Below are 15,000 nucleotides of genomic sequence, written 5' to 3' on the forward strand. Positions count from 1 at the left end.
ATACTTTTCTCAACGATTTTTTGCCACATGAATTTCACAGCGCCTGACAAAATTATTATTATTATTATTATTATTATTATTATTATTATTATTATTATTATTATTATTATTATTATTTATTAAACCAATTCTTATGGAACAAGTCACCCACCAAAGGCGCCACTGACTTGAAATTAGAGAAGAAAAAAAAAATAGATGAATAAATAAAGATATAAAAATGTTTTGAATTGAATTGAATATAAAATTTAGGCCAAAGGACAAGCACTGGGACTAATGAGGTCATTCAGCGCTGAAAAGGAAATTGACAGTAAAAGGTTTGAAAGTTAGGAGAGAGTTGAGGCGAGTAAGTGGAAGAAAGAGAATATGAAAGGAGGTTCAGTAAAAGGAACGAAAGTATCTTTCATATATTTTATGTTCACTGGATGAGATATTTTCTTTTTTGAATAAGAGATAAGTGCTGTATGTACTTTCATCAAATTTGAAAACACGTTGGTAAAGGTTATTTAACTCGTTATGCATTTCCTCAATCGAGGAGAGAGAGAGAGAGAGAGAGAGAGAGAGAGAGAGAGAGAGAGAGAGAGAGTTCAATTCAATATACTTTATCCCATTAAAAATAGCTATTAAATAAACTTCTGTATTGAATTAGTACCATAATTGTTTATTTTAGGAAAATGTCTGACTATTCATTTCATTATAGAAAGATTCTACATACAATAAGATTTTTATACATAATGTATACTTCAGAAGGAGTTAATATCGCAATGCACTATCGGAAAACACATATAAACCAGTGGTTCTCAATCTGGGGGCCGCCAGTAATTTCCAAGGGGGGCACGAGCCCCAAGGGGAAAATTGAAAATTCTCTAATTATATTCGTTATTCTCTTAAACAAGACTCGCTAAGAAGCAGTGTCAAGTATCTCACTAATTCATTCCCAGAAGAATAGAAACGTCTCTTTTTTTTTTTTTTATTTTCCTTTAAATCTGGGAGGGAATTTTACTCGTAGATGCGAGGGGGAGGGGGACGTGGGGGGAAGGACCCACTCTTAGAATGGGGGGCCCGTGGTAATAAAAAAGGTTAAGAACCACTGATATGTACTGAATAGGCCTACTGTGCAGCATTGATGTAATCAGATAAATAAACACAGCAAAACCGTACTGCAGAATAGGTTTATACTTATCAGGAATAAAATTTCGAGTTAACAAAATGATATACAATCAATTCTAATAAAAAACAATCGTTATTTTAAGATTTTATATATATTAGGCCTACTGTGCAGCAGTGCTGTAATCAGATAAATAAACACAGCAAAACCGTACAGTAGAATAGGTTTACACTTATCAGGAATCGAATTTGAAGTTAACAAAATGATATACAATCAATTCTAATAAAAAACAATCATTTTAAGATTTTATATATATTAGGCCTACTGTGCAGCAGTGCTGTAATCAGATAAATAAACACAGCAAAACCGTACGGCAGAATAGGTTTATACTTATCAGGAATAAAATTTCGAGTTAACAAAATGATGTACAATCAATTCTAATAAAAAACAATCGTTATATTAAGATTTTATATATCTTATTTCATTCTTTAGTGGGCGTCGCAAAATATTTTTTTTTCCAAGTCGCTGGCATCGATGGGGACGGGTGTATGGTTGAGAGAGAGAGAGAGAGAGAGAGAGAGAGAGGAGAGAGAGAGAGAGAGGGTCCTCCTCCTCCCTCCCTCGTCCTTCTCTCTCTCTCTTTCTCTCTGCTCTTTTTCTCTCTCTGTCGCTTGCTTTTACATTCAAGTTAAAAAAGTTAGAGCTTAATGCACGCCATTAAAAAGAGCAGTTTAGGGAGGTTAGTGGTGGAGAGAAAGAGAGGGAGTGATGGAGATTGGCGGGAGGGGATGGAGGTGGGGGGAGGGGACCAGAGGGACCACAGCCTCACCACCTCCAGGCTCCTACTCTTCGACTTCAACTCGTCAGTGTATCTTTAGAGTTCGTGTGATGTGGACGTTGCTCATTGGCTTAATATTCTCGTGGGGGAAGGGGGTGACTAACGGGACCTCAGCCTCACCACCTCCAGGCTCCTACCCTTCGACTTCAACTCGTCAGTGTATCTTTAGAGTTCGTGCGTGGTGGACGTCGCTCATTGGCTTAATATTCTCGTGACCCGTGGATGGCGATGCCTGATTGGGTAAAGTGTTAAGTGACCTTATTGTTTCATCATATATGTATACACCTTGTATGTATATTTATGTATGCTTTCATCATATATGTATACACCTTGTATGTATAATTATGTATGCGTACTGCGCATTATTTTGAAGGACGCTCGAATGTGTTCATTCTCAGGGTTGACTGAGCCTCGTGGTTAATCCTGAAAGTGTAGCACGTGTTTGGACTCTCTCTCTCTCTCTCTCTCTCTCTCTCTCTCTCTCTCTCTCTCTCTCTCCAAGGTTCAGACTCCAGAATTACCTTTATTTTTTGTCATTTATGATAATACGTCTTGCCATCGCGTCTATTTTAGTATTAGAATGATTTCCGAAGCATTTTGTAGAAGATTGAGAGAGAGAGAGAGAGAGAGAGAGAGAGAGAGAGAGAGAGAGAGAGATTCTCCCCACCCCCCGAGAATCAGTCCTGTTCATATTCAAATTACGACATAGGAAATGTTTGTGACTGAGAATACGATCGTGTAGGCCTATACATGTATGTATGTGTATGTGTGTGTATGCAGCATGTGTGTATGTGTATGTATGTGTATGTATGTGCACGTAACTACATGAAAAACATCCCTTAGACAATAACATAACTAGAATAGACTTATACTTGAAATGACAAACACAAGAAAGAAGCTTCCACTTAAGACGGCTAATCTCTCTCTCTCTCTCTCTCTCTCTCTCTCTCTCTCTCTCTCTCTCTCTCCATACAAAATGTGTATGTACAATGACTTTGTAATATATTACACTTATTATTTTTATGATGACTGAAAATATAGGCCTGGAATTTAAATGAACTCGTTATAATGTTCAGCTCTAGTGGCTTTTTTCGTTCTGAAATTCAAGTACCCGCTCTCTCTCTCTCTCTCTCTCTCTCTCTCTCTCTCTCTCTCTCTCTCTTTTTCTCTCTCTCTCAATCTCTCTCCTCAGTCTCTCTCTCTCTCTCTCTCCCCTTTTCCTCCTTCTCCGTCAATCCCTCTCTCTCAATCTCTCACTCTCCCCTCAATTCTCAATCTCTCTCTCTCTCTCTCTCTCTCTCTCTCCTCAATTTCAATCTCTCACTCTCCCTCTCTCAACTCTCTCTCTCTCTCGGTATATCTTACTGGCTTGGGTTGTCATTGTATCCAGGGTATGAAAGCAATTTAGGCCTTAGTGCGTTGGGGGGGGAGGCCTGGCGGGGTAGGGTGCTGGGGGAGGGGGTTGCTTACTGGCTCCCCAGCCTCGGATTTGTTCGGTGGCCTCCCTCCCAGTATCCCCAGGTATCCATCCCCACCCAATCTGGCTGGCTTTCCCGCCGCTTATACCCCCAGATATCCAGTCCCCCTCCCCGTTTAGCTTTCCAGCTGGTCTCCCCCTTATACCCCACAGATACCAATCCCCTGAGCCCTACCTTCTGGCCTTCCTCCCCCTTAAACACGACATATATCCACACCTCCCCAACCTTTCGCCCCTACGATAACAGTTTTTTTTTTCACGTAACCCGTTATCGATCTCTCTCTCTCTCTCTTTTTCTCTTGTTTTTCTAAGTACGTAAGAATAATAATTCGGTATATTATTTCACCATTAGCTTCGTACAAGACGTGCAGCAATTATTATTATTATTATTATTATTATTATTATTATTATTCATCTGAGTAATAATAATAATAATATAATAATAATAATGAGCACGCATAGGTCTAGACCTATAAAATCATCTCCATTCAGACCCATATTTTTTTATTATTATTATTATTATATAAAGACTTTATATTGAGTAAATAAAAAAAAAAAACTGGGCATTGTAGATTTGTGGAAGTTTGGAACTGGAAAAGAGAGCGAACTAGGCCTAGCGGATGTAGAACGGGAAGGTGCACGAACATTATCTTACCGTATCTAGATGGAGAGAGAGAGAGAGAGAGAGAGAGAGAGAGAGAGAGAGAGAGAGAGAGAGAGAGAGATTTGCAATTAGGTTTCTGTTCATAGTTTTCGTAAATGAACCGACCGCCATCTTTCCTTCTCGCTGACTCTGTTTGGGTTCAATTTTCACTTCGTTTCAAGTGTCGTGTCTGCCTGTCTGTCGTGTCTGTCCGTCGGCTTCTGTCTTGTATTTCTGTCCACTTGCGTTGTCTGTCCGTCTGTCCGTGTGTCCGTCCGTCTGTGCGTCCGTAGCTCTGCGTCCGTCGAAAACCGTTATGAAGAATCGCGATTTGAAGTCGTAGTTCAGACGCCATTAATCTGGTCGCTTTGTCTGTTCTCTCTCTCTCTCTCTCTCTCTCTCTCTCTCTCTCTCTCTCTCTCTCTAAGCCTGAAAGAGGAGAGAAAAAGCAGATTGAAGATTGAAATAGCGCCATTGACTGTTCCTGGAGAGAGAGAGATTCACGGCCACCACCAGGCCGTGGCTAAAGTTTCACGGGCCGCGGCTCATACACCGTATAATCATCAAGGCCACCGAAAACAGATCGATCTTTCGGTAGGCTCGGTATAATGTTGTATGAGCCGCGGCCCGTGAAACTTTAACCGTGGCTTGGTGGTGGCCTGTCCAATATCGTTGCCAGACGCGCGATCATGGCGAACTTTAACCTTTAATAAAATGAAAACCACTGGTGAGGCTAGAGGGCTGCAATTTGGTATGGGTGATCATTGGAGGGTGGGTGATCAACATAGCAATTTGCAGCCCTCTGGCCTCAGCAGTAGGTTTCAAGATCTGAGGGCGGACAGAAAATGTGGAGACAGAATGATGGTGAGAATGAGAGCGAGAGAGAGAAATGATGGTGAGAATGAGAGAGAGAGAAATGATGGTGAGAATGAGAGAGAGAATGAGGGTGAGAATGAGAGAGAGAGAGAGAAATGATGGTGAGAATGAGAGAGAGAGAAATGATGGGAATGAGAAATGATGGTGAGAATGATAGAGAGAAATGAGGGTGAGAATAAAAATAAGGGTGAGAATGAGAGAGAGAAATGATGGTAAAAATAAGAGAGAATGAGGGAGAGAGAAATGAGGGTGAGAATGAAAGAGAGAGAAATGATGGTGAGAATGAGAGAGAGTAATGATGGTGAGAATGAGAGAGAGAGAGAGAGAAATGATGGTGAGAATGAGAGAGAGAGAGAGTGAAGGTGAAAATGAGAGAGAAATGATGGTGAGAATGAAAGAGAGAGTGATGGTGAGAAAGAAAGAATGAGGGTGAGAATGAGAGAGAGAGAATGATGGTGAGATTAAGAGAGAGAATGGCGATCATTACATCAAGGAATTACAAAATCAAGAGCAATGGAAGTCTGCTGTGAAACAATGTTACTCCTTTAAACCATTCACAAAACGATACACAATGAAGATATTGCAAACCTTCAATAAATATGCTTTCCCAAAGTGACGTTTTTCTTATTAGAATCCAGATTAAAAAACAGAAACGCAAAAGTTTTTCCACAATCTGCCAACTCATTTCAAATCGTATTCCTGACTTAATTTTCCCTGACTTCCAAACGTTAGGCCTACATCCGTTATTGTACGGGTCAATAGACCCATCTGGTGTGCACCCCCATATCTTTATTCTACTTGGCGCCTCTTCAAAATGTTTTAGCTGCCTTAGTTTTCATATGCGATTAAACTGATCCTGATCATATGGTGCAATGCTTGTAGCAGAGCCGTATCCTTTTCCATGGCATACGAACATTTCACTCGCTAGCCGTTTCAATCAGCGGCCTGATCCTTGTGAACGCGACCGATTTTATAACGGCAGAAACGGAAGTCATCGTCTGAAAATATGTATGATAATCTTCTTAGCATTATAAGGTATACAAGGCTGGATACGACACATTACATATTCATCGGAAGCCGAAAGGAGAATTTCTCCTTCTCATACTTATAAAAGAATCCAATACCAGCTAACTTGTGTACTTTGTTGGGTTTCTTGATGAACCCCTGAGCCTCCTAAATCGCCATTTTTATAAACATCCTATTTATTCTAAGCTACTTAGCCTTGGGATTTGGGAAAGCAAGAATTCCATATTTAATTATTGTCGGCAACGCCACTTCTCAATTACTTTCCTCGGCTCAAAACGGGATAGACAGAGGGGCGGTGTGTGTGTGTGTGTGTGTGTGGGATGGGAAGTCGGGGAGGGGGTTTAACGCTCACACATACACATCAATTGCCTTGTCTTGTTCTTGCTGAGAGAGAGAGAGAGAGAGATGCTGACAAGCTCAGCAAGCACAGCACAGATCACTTCCTCCTATACACCAAGGAAATCGCTTTCCACGCAGAACGATTCGTTCGGGATAGAAATCGTTGCGGTAAACTAGTGACTCGCTCCGGTAACCACTGTTGGCATACCAGCTATTATTATTATTATTATTATTATTATTATTAGAATACGCGCAAGTTCTTGTAAAGAAATCTTCCACAACAAATTTACCATACATGAAAAACGACAAAAGAACGAATGATGATTTACAAATTACACAGTGCACACAATATATATATATATATATATATATATATATATATATATATATATATATATATATATATATATATATATATATATATATATATATATAATGTGTGTGTGCAACAATGTAGCAGCTATGAACTCTGCAACTGGGTTATGACTTATTCATCGCGCCACGCAATTTGCACGGCCATATATAAATAAATATATAATATAAACCTTATGAATCTTTCCCGACAACAACTTGGCCTATTAACGCTACAAATACCAGACGTTCATGGAAAGGAAAATTTCCTAGCTCCCAGTCATCATGTGTAGCCTTTAAAGACTCAGCGGTCTGGTAAAACTAAGGTATACTTTTTAAAGACTTCATGGGCGTATAAGCATGGCAATGGTTAGACACGATGGGGAGGGAAGGTCTCGAAGTATATTTGTGACTTTCAACACTGTTTTACAATATCTATCTATCTATCTATCTATCTATCTATCTATCTATATATATATATATATATATATATATATATATATATATATATATATATATATATATATATATATAATTACTGTACACAATCTGTTGCCAGTAATCCTAATAAATGTTGACAAATTTAAAACAAATCCCTTTTTCTTTATCACAAATCATCATCTTGACATTCGAATACCTGTACATGCATATATACTGTATATATATATATATATATATATATATATATATATATATATATATATATATATATATATATAATTTTATATATATATATATATATATATATATATATATATATATATATATATATATATGAGCTCTTTAACCCTGACAAAAGATAACATGGCCTCACGGTTCATTCGAGAAAGAAAAAAATGACTAAGTTTTACCTTCCTTGAAAATTTTCATGACCCGGCCAATTTATCTATCTAAATATCAAGTGATAAAAAAGTTTTATAACCTCCTCCATCAATCAGAAGAATATAAAAAGATCTGAAAATGTCAACGACGCAGGAAAAATAGAAACTGCAAATAAACGGCCAAAGTGGCAGTGGGGTTGATTTTATGAAATTCAGGTGGTCAAGCCAGTCACTGGGGCACTTTCTCGAGAGGGAAAAGAGGGACTTTGGAGTGGCTGGAGAGCAAGAAAATAAAGGAGATGATGGGCAAGGTTTCAAGTGGGCTGAGCAGGGTCATTGCTAAAATAATCAGGACAGGCATAAAACACATATTTGGATGAGACAGTTACCACAAGTGGGAAACGGCTCCGACAAAAATGGAAAACACAACTTTTGTTGAGACGGTTTTCACAAGTGGGAAACGGCTCGTACGAAAAATGGTGGAAAATTACCGAGCAAAAGAAAATCAGAGGGGAAACTGCGCAAGCAAACAGTACCAATTCACGCCCTTCTTTGGCTGAGTCGGTTGAGCTTCAGACTGTCATTCGGTGGACCGGAATTCAATTCCCGCGGTCGGCTGATGAAGAGTTAGAGGAATTTATTTCTGGTGATAGAAATTCATTTCTCGCTATACTGTGGTGCGGATTCCACAATGAGCTGTAGGTCCCGTTGCTAAGTAACCAATTGGTTTTTAGCCACGTAAAATAAGTCTAATCCTTCGGGCCAGCCCTAGGAGAGCTGTTAATCAGCTCAGTGGTCTGGTAAAACTAAGGTATACTTACTTATTTTTAGTACCAATTCACTGTACAGTAAAGCCTTTGATAAATTATAATAAAAAAATGATGTTATAAGCAAAATGCGGACTATATCTCTGAATTTCCTAGTGTCCCAATAATATACAGAGAAATCAGATATTAAGGAAAATAGAAAGGACAAAAGAAATCAGCCACAAAGGAAAATGGAAACAACAGGAAAATATGTAAAAAGGAAAATAAGGTCCTCATGGCTTGCACCCACGTTCAAACAGATTCCACCTAAGGGTGATCAAAGATGCAGAAGAATATATTTCTCTGCTTTGTGACTGTACAGCTTCTTTAGATTAACAAAAAAAAAATCAGTCAAGAATTGCAAAATGCAAAGTATTGCACCAATATTCAAGAACAGGTTTAAGGATGATTGAGGGAACCACAGGGCTGTTGGCCTGGTTTCTGTAAGAGGAGATACTTGAATATATATCACAAAAAACAATATCATGTGAAATTCATGTCAAACAATCTTATTTTCCAGATAGCCAGTTTGGATCTCGTAAAAGAAAATCTTTCTTAACCACCCTTTCAGACTTGTTCCAGGATATGTTTAGTACTTACAATAAAAGTAGAGCAACAGGTATATTCTCTGGATTTCTGAAAAGGTGCCACAAAACGGAGGATCAATGGCAAAAGTCAGAAATCTAAGTAGCAGAGATTGAACACAAGACTGGCTTCATAACAAGTCACAAGTGGTATACCTCAAAGTTCACTGCTTGCTACTTTTCTCTTTCTTATCTATATAAACAAAATAAGCAAGTTTCTTGGCAACACAAAAATCGGTATCAATGCTGATATCAGTACAACTGCTGAACAGTTTGCATTAGACGTGCACAGATATGTTAATTCCCAATGAAATTCCAAGTGACCTCAGACCTAGAAAAAGGCAGTCATGCACACTGGTTAAAAGATAAGAATACCAACTCTAACCTGTTTGGTAAGGAGGTACAGAGTTATAATCAAGAGAAAGATCTGGGAGCCGTTGCCATTAGCGACAACAACCCACTAAGCATGGGATCAAAGTTGAAGAGCGTACAAAGAAAATATCCGGATACATTAAACATCTCTTTACTAACAGGAAAATGAGACAATACTGCTCTTTATAAAATGCACTGAGCATGTTGTTCTGGGCGCCATCCTGGACAGAGGCCGCATCAAGATCAGAAGACGTGCAGGCAAGAACCACCAAACTAATAACCTAGATACCAAAGGAGGTTAGAAGGACTAAAATAAGTGCCAGTTTCTGGGACCATTTTAGATACTCAAAGGCATGAATAATGTAGGCAACTATTTACCTTGAGTAGTAACCAAACTAGATCTAACGAACGGAAAAGGCCCAACACCAGCTGATGTCTGAACTTCACGTAACCTCATTTCGAAAAAGAGAATCAGCCGGGGCTCTTTAATGCAACAACGCGCACTGAGTAGGGGGTGCATAGCATAGCCATAACAAAACTGAATGATCAAGTGGTCCGAGATCAAGCAGGTATCAGGTGTAGATAATCTGTCTGTGAAGAAATTTGGATTTCATTAATTAATTCTGACAATGTGGGCAGCAGTCATGATAAAGGTCAGGGTTTTGAGTACACTGTATTTCGAACAAAATACAGAACCAAGATTTACACTCAAGAAAATTGTTATTTTATCCTCACCTTATAAAATGTGATTTTTCTTTATATTCTTCACTGTGATTACTCAGATAATGACGCTAAGTAAGTTCATTTTAGGTCACGTAAAAGTGAGATTTATAAAAATGCTGATATCACTGAATTATAGTCAAAATTATTCTAAACACCTTAAAAGGTGTTTAAAATAATTTTGACAAAATTGTTTGTCAGAAATCCTTTAAGTAACTGCCCCACCCCCAGCTGGTCCTGGTCATTTCAGCCGTAAGTCATTTAGGCTGTAACATCCAAAACAACGTAAGAGGTTATGTTCATGGTTTTACCATTATATTTATGGTATTTACCATCATTATTCTATGTTTTACGTCTACATCCCCAAGAGGCTGGTACTAAACACATCGCCCATTTTGCACATAAACGTGCTTACAGCCTACATGACTTAGAGCCAAAATGACGCGAACTCCCCCCAGCTACCCCCTATATCTATCATTTCCCATCTAGAACTGGTGACTACTGACAAGGGAATGTTATATAATTTTATGATGTTGAAAGGAGGAAGTATCCTTGTAGAGGCCATACCACTGCCATATGCATTGTGGTACTCCAGGTAAGGTTCATCCCTCTTGGTGCAGTAGGACCGGTCCCAAGGTTAGGTTAGGTTAGGATGCATCCCTGCATTTCACTCTAAAGCCTAATTTATGGTACTAAGCTATGGGTTATATCCTCTAAAGCCTAATTTATGGTACTAAGCTATGGGTTATATCCAAGGGATTGCCATTTTCACATTATTACTCTTTCACTTATCCCACCTAAACACCTTGGTTTTTGGGTTGGCGGGGATAAGGGGTTAACAAGGTATTTCCGACGTCGTGGAATGTCAAAAACGGATTGTTCGAAACAAAAAAATTTCCACTGGTCTAAACAAAATTTCAATGCAAAATTCAATTAGGTAGAACTATAGTATAACTCTGCACGGCTTATTACCTTGGAAATTTAGGTTTTTCTATGGTATTTCGGTTGCTTACCAAGAATTTCCTGTTATTTTTTGGCGGCCGACTGCATGTAACCTGTAATTAACCTCAGAACTGATATGTTATTGTATGCTGGCCATCCTGGAATGCAATCGCACATCGTTGGCACTAAAGGGGAACTTTTGGTAAAAAGTGGAGTTTCCTTCACCTGGGGTCCAGGAGGCGGAGCCCCAATCTAAGTAACATGGCCTGTTAGGGTAGGTTAGCATAGTTTCTTTTATAATAGGTTTCCTTAGCCAATCCCTTATCGCACATATGGCTACCACATGCACGGAATCATTCCAGGGTGGCAACCATGACAATAACACGTCCGTTCTCTCTCCCCGTCTTTGACTCCACCCAAAACCCACAGCCCCAGTCCCAAAGGGTCCCTGATAGAGATGTGAGGTTAATGATAATTGACGCCAATAAACAACACCATCTCCTTCATCAGCAACACTAAAAGTATAGGAAAACCCAATTTCCAAGGTAATAGTCCGTGCGGAGCTTCTGTTTAGAAAAACCCCCTTCCACTCACTTATCCCATTTCAAAACCCTGGTTTTAAGGTTGGAAGGATAGGCTAAGGATGGCATTTCCGACGTCGTGGAATGTCAAAAAAAGAACTGTTCAAAGCACATCAAAATTTCCATTGGCATAAACGAAATTTCAATGCAAAATTCAATCAAGCGTAACTTGTACTGTTTCATGAGTAATTTAACGTCACTGCATACCATTACAGTTAGGCTAGTTAGCATCACTACCTAGCATATCCTTTATTTATTCCTGCAACCAGACATCAAAGTTATTAAAAAAATGGGCATACGGTCGGTTGGATATTTAATTCATGCATAACTTAGTCGTGAACAGATGGAATAGGCTGAGAGAAATCTGATCTACGCGAAATAAGTTCGTAAAAGCAATAACTATCCTGGCCTTGGCCTTATAGTGAAATCAGCCTTAGCCAGCAATTAAGAAGGGAATACTCGCACATTATTTGTCAGATTAAGGGCCAGGACACACTACATACTGCCGAGTATAGCAGTATTCAACGAGGAAGTAGGGATAACAAATTTTGAGTCGAATTCGAATATCACTATAGGGTTTATCAAAACTTAATTTTCAAGTGTCAACAAAATAATGACTTGGTGTCGAAGGGATATCATCTTTTAAATGATTTTTAATTATAATTTATGATTATAAGGAAAAATTTCCTCTATTATAGTGAAATTAGTTATTTAATATCTATTTCATATCAAGAATTGTGATGTAATTTAGTTTAATTACGATTTTATATTCTAAGAATACAGTACTCTAATACGAAAAGTGAGTATCCTAGGTTTAGTTTCTAATTCTTCTTCTTGAAAATAATTGACCATAACTGTGCCACCTGTCAGGCTTTAAAGAAACCTTTGGAAAGCTGCGAATTGCTACGTACAGTTTGAAAGTGAGATAATCCCTTTTTCTCTTCCCCAACTTAGAAACCTGAGGGGAGAAAAGTGGAATGAGATAAGGAAGAACTTCATAAGATTCAGTACAGAATCGTGAAAAGAATATCTGGAAAAACCAACATCTTCTAGGACATGCTGGAGATGGTAATTGAAACGGATGCAGTACCGCAAATAGCCCGGTAGATATCATACTAAAGTCGCACCCATTAGTTTTCTATTCAGAAAACTAAAAACTAAATCCTCTTCCAGAGAAATCAAGATGATACTTTATTTTATTACAACAGGCTAAACAAGACGATTTAGAATTACCCCAGGACGCCCTACGCCAAATTTTAGTGACCAATATTCGTAAATTGTCCATCTGTATTGAGGATATAGTTTAGTGGGCCACGGGTCCTGGCTTAAGTGATATTGAAACACCTGACCCCATCACGTTGGCGGCCAGGAACGAGTATTCTGAGGGTGAAAATGGACAATGTTCTTCATCCATCCCTGAGTTCTAGCTCTTTAAGAAGTTCTCACGGGGAGATTTGTCTGTTTTCTTTTGATCTAATTATTCATTTGTCTTCCTTGTAACTTTCTGTCGTAACGTAAAAAAAAAACATATAGAAGTTGACGCTCCATGGATCACTGAGATTCTTGCTGATAATCTTTTAATCTATCTTCTAACTTAGTCTGTTGCTGAGTTAATCCTATTGATACCAGGAAGAGGAAAGTTCAGGCGTTTAGCACACGTCAGGTTGTGTTAAAAGGAAGTTATAGCATTATTTGTATGTTTAATAGGTATATATATATATATATATATATATATATATATATATATATATATATATATATATATATATATATATATATATATATATATATATATATATATATATATGTGAGTGTGTGTGTCTGTGTGTGGTATACATACATACTTATATATATGTGTGTATGCGTGCGTGTGTGTGTATTCACACACACACAAGTATACACACACACACACACACATATATATATATATATATATATATATTATATATATAATATATATATTATATATATAATAATTATATATATATAGTATATATATATAATATATATATATATACATATACATATATATATATATATATATATATATATATATATATATATATATATATATATATATATATATATAAATTTCTGGGCCTTTACTGATCGTAGGCGATCTCACCCCTGGGGCATCCTCGCCAACAGAGCATCATTGAATGGGGGTTTATTTTTGCCAGGGGTGGACCCTTCCCCATTCTCAGCTCCATCAGCTAGCCAAGAGAGATGGAATCCTCAGTCATATGACCCTACATCATGAGACCCCTGCCAGTCAGTCAGTGAAGAACCTCCAGATCATTCCTCTGCCATTGACGGAAAACAGGTGATTTCTTGATAGCCATTTCTCTGCTCACTGTTAGAAACGTTCGCTCCAATCACTTCTTTGCTACAGACGGGAAGCTTCCAATCTCCAGATCGCACGATGGTGAATTCCAGCTATTCCTGATGGTGCGCCCTTCGATGACTTAGTGCCCCTGCCACAACGGGACCAAATATTTTGCATATGTAGAAGGCATTAAACTTACGGGTTCTTACGCCGCGCCAGAGGTTGCCACTGTTATATGCAAGAATTTGATCCAATGTGCTTTGCATAACCCATTTTGCATATATAAATGGCATTAAACTTACGGGTTTTACGCCGCGCCAGAGGTTGCCACGGTTAGTATATGCAAAACTGGTTATGCAATGCATAACCCAGTTCACATATGAAGCAAGGCATGAAACTTACGGGTTTTTACGCGCGCCAGTGGTTGCCTTACAAGCATATGTGATTGGGCATTAATACCCCGTTGCAGGGGTATCATGTGGCAGTCCATTCTTCGGGCACTTGCCGCCACTCCCACCAGTCGCTGTAGTCTCTCCATCGTGCAGAGATGCTTCCGCAGCTTTATCCAGGAACGATGTCCATCACAAAACTCAGGTTCCTTCTGTTCCAACATCACATATGTCCTGTCTTCCTTCTTCTGCAAGCAGGCCATTCGTCGTCCTAAAACTGCAGGTCCTTAAGTGACAGAGTTTATCTTATAGAGATTTCTTACGAATTTAGATTCTTGCTCCAGTTTTTGGAGCCTGGCTGCAGATTCCAGTCTCATTTTCTGATGCAGCTCTTCTCTGTTTATGGGTTTCTTAACTGACTGAGTTTTAGCCTGGGATTTCGAGGGTCTCTTGGTGGCAGCCGAATGCTGTTCCGATGCTCTCATTTCAGTTAGCCCTTCCTCAATGGCGTCCAGTCGTCGGTAGAGGGCTTTACAATCGATCTGAGGTTTCCTCAGACATCGGGTTTTATCCAGAGCCCTTTTCTTTCCGACTTTGCTTTCTGGTGCAGACTCTTCTAATATCGTCTCCAGTTTTACTACATTCCTCTTTCTTTTGAGCATTTCCTTTTCCTTAGTCATCAGATTGCGTTCCTTCAGTGTATCATTCTCCTGTTTTTCTTTAAAAACGTTGATTTTCGCTTCCAAGGATCTGATGTACGTGTCCTTGGCCAAGTTTTCTTGCTGGAGTCTTTCAATTTCGACG

General features: G+C 38.7%; 1 long non-coding RNA gene across 1 annotated transcript in view; it reads left to right on the top strand.

The window, feature by feature from the left end:
* The first annotated feature begins 2,040 nt into the window (after positions 1 to 2,040).
* The window catches only part of LOC136842126 (uncharacterized), a 27,329-nt gene continuing 14,369 nt past the window's right edge, over positions 2,041 to 15,000 (top strand). The window contains exon 1 of the long non-coding RNA XR_010854183.1: positions 2,041 to 2,183. This is a non-coding gene — a long non-coding RNA (uncharacterized lncRNA). The remainder of the gene's footprint in view (positions 2,184 to 15,000) is intronic.

This window comes from Macrobrachium rosenbergii, chromosome 9, assembly GCF_040412425.1.
Source record: "Macrobrachium rosenbergii isolate ZJJX-2024 chromosome 9, ASM4041242v1, whole genome shotgun sequence".
NCBI classification, from domain to species: Eukaryota; Metazoa; Arthropoda; class Malacostraca; order Decapoda; family Palaemonidae; genus Macrobrachium; species Macrobrachium rosenbergii.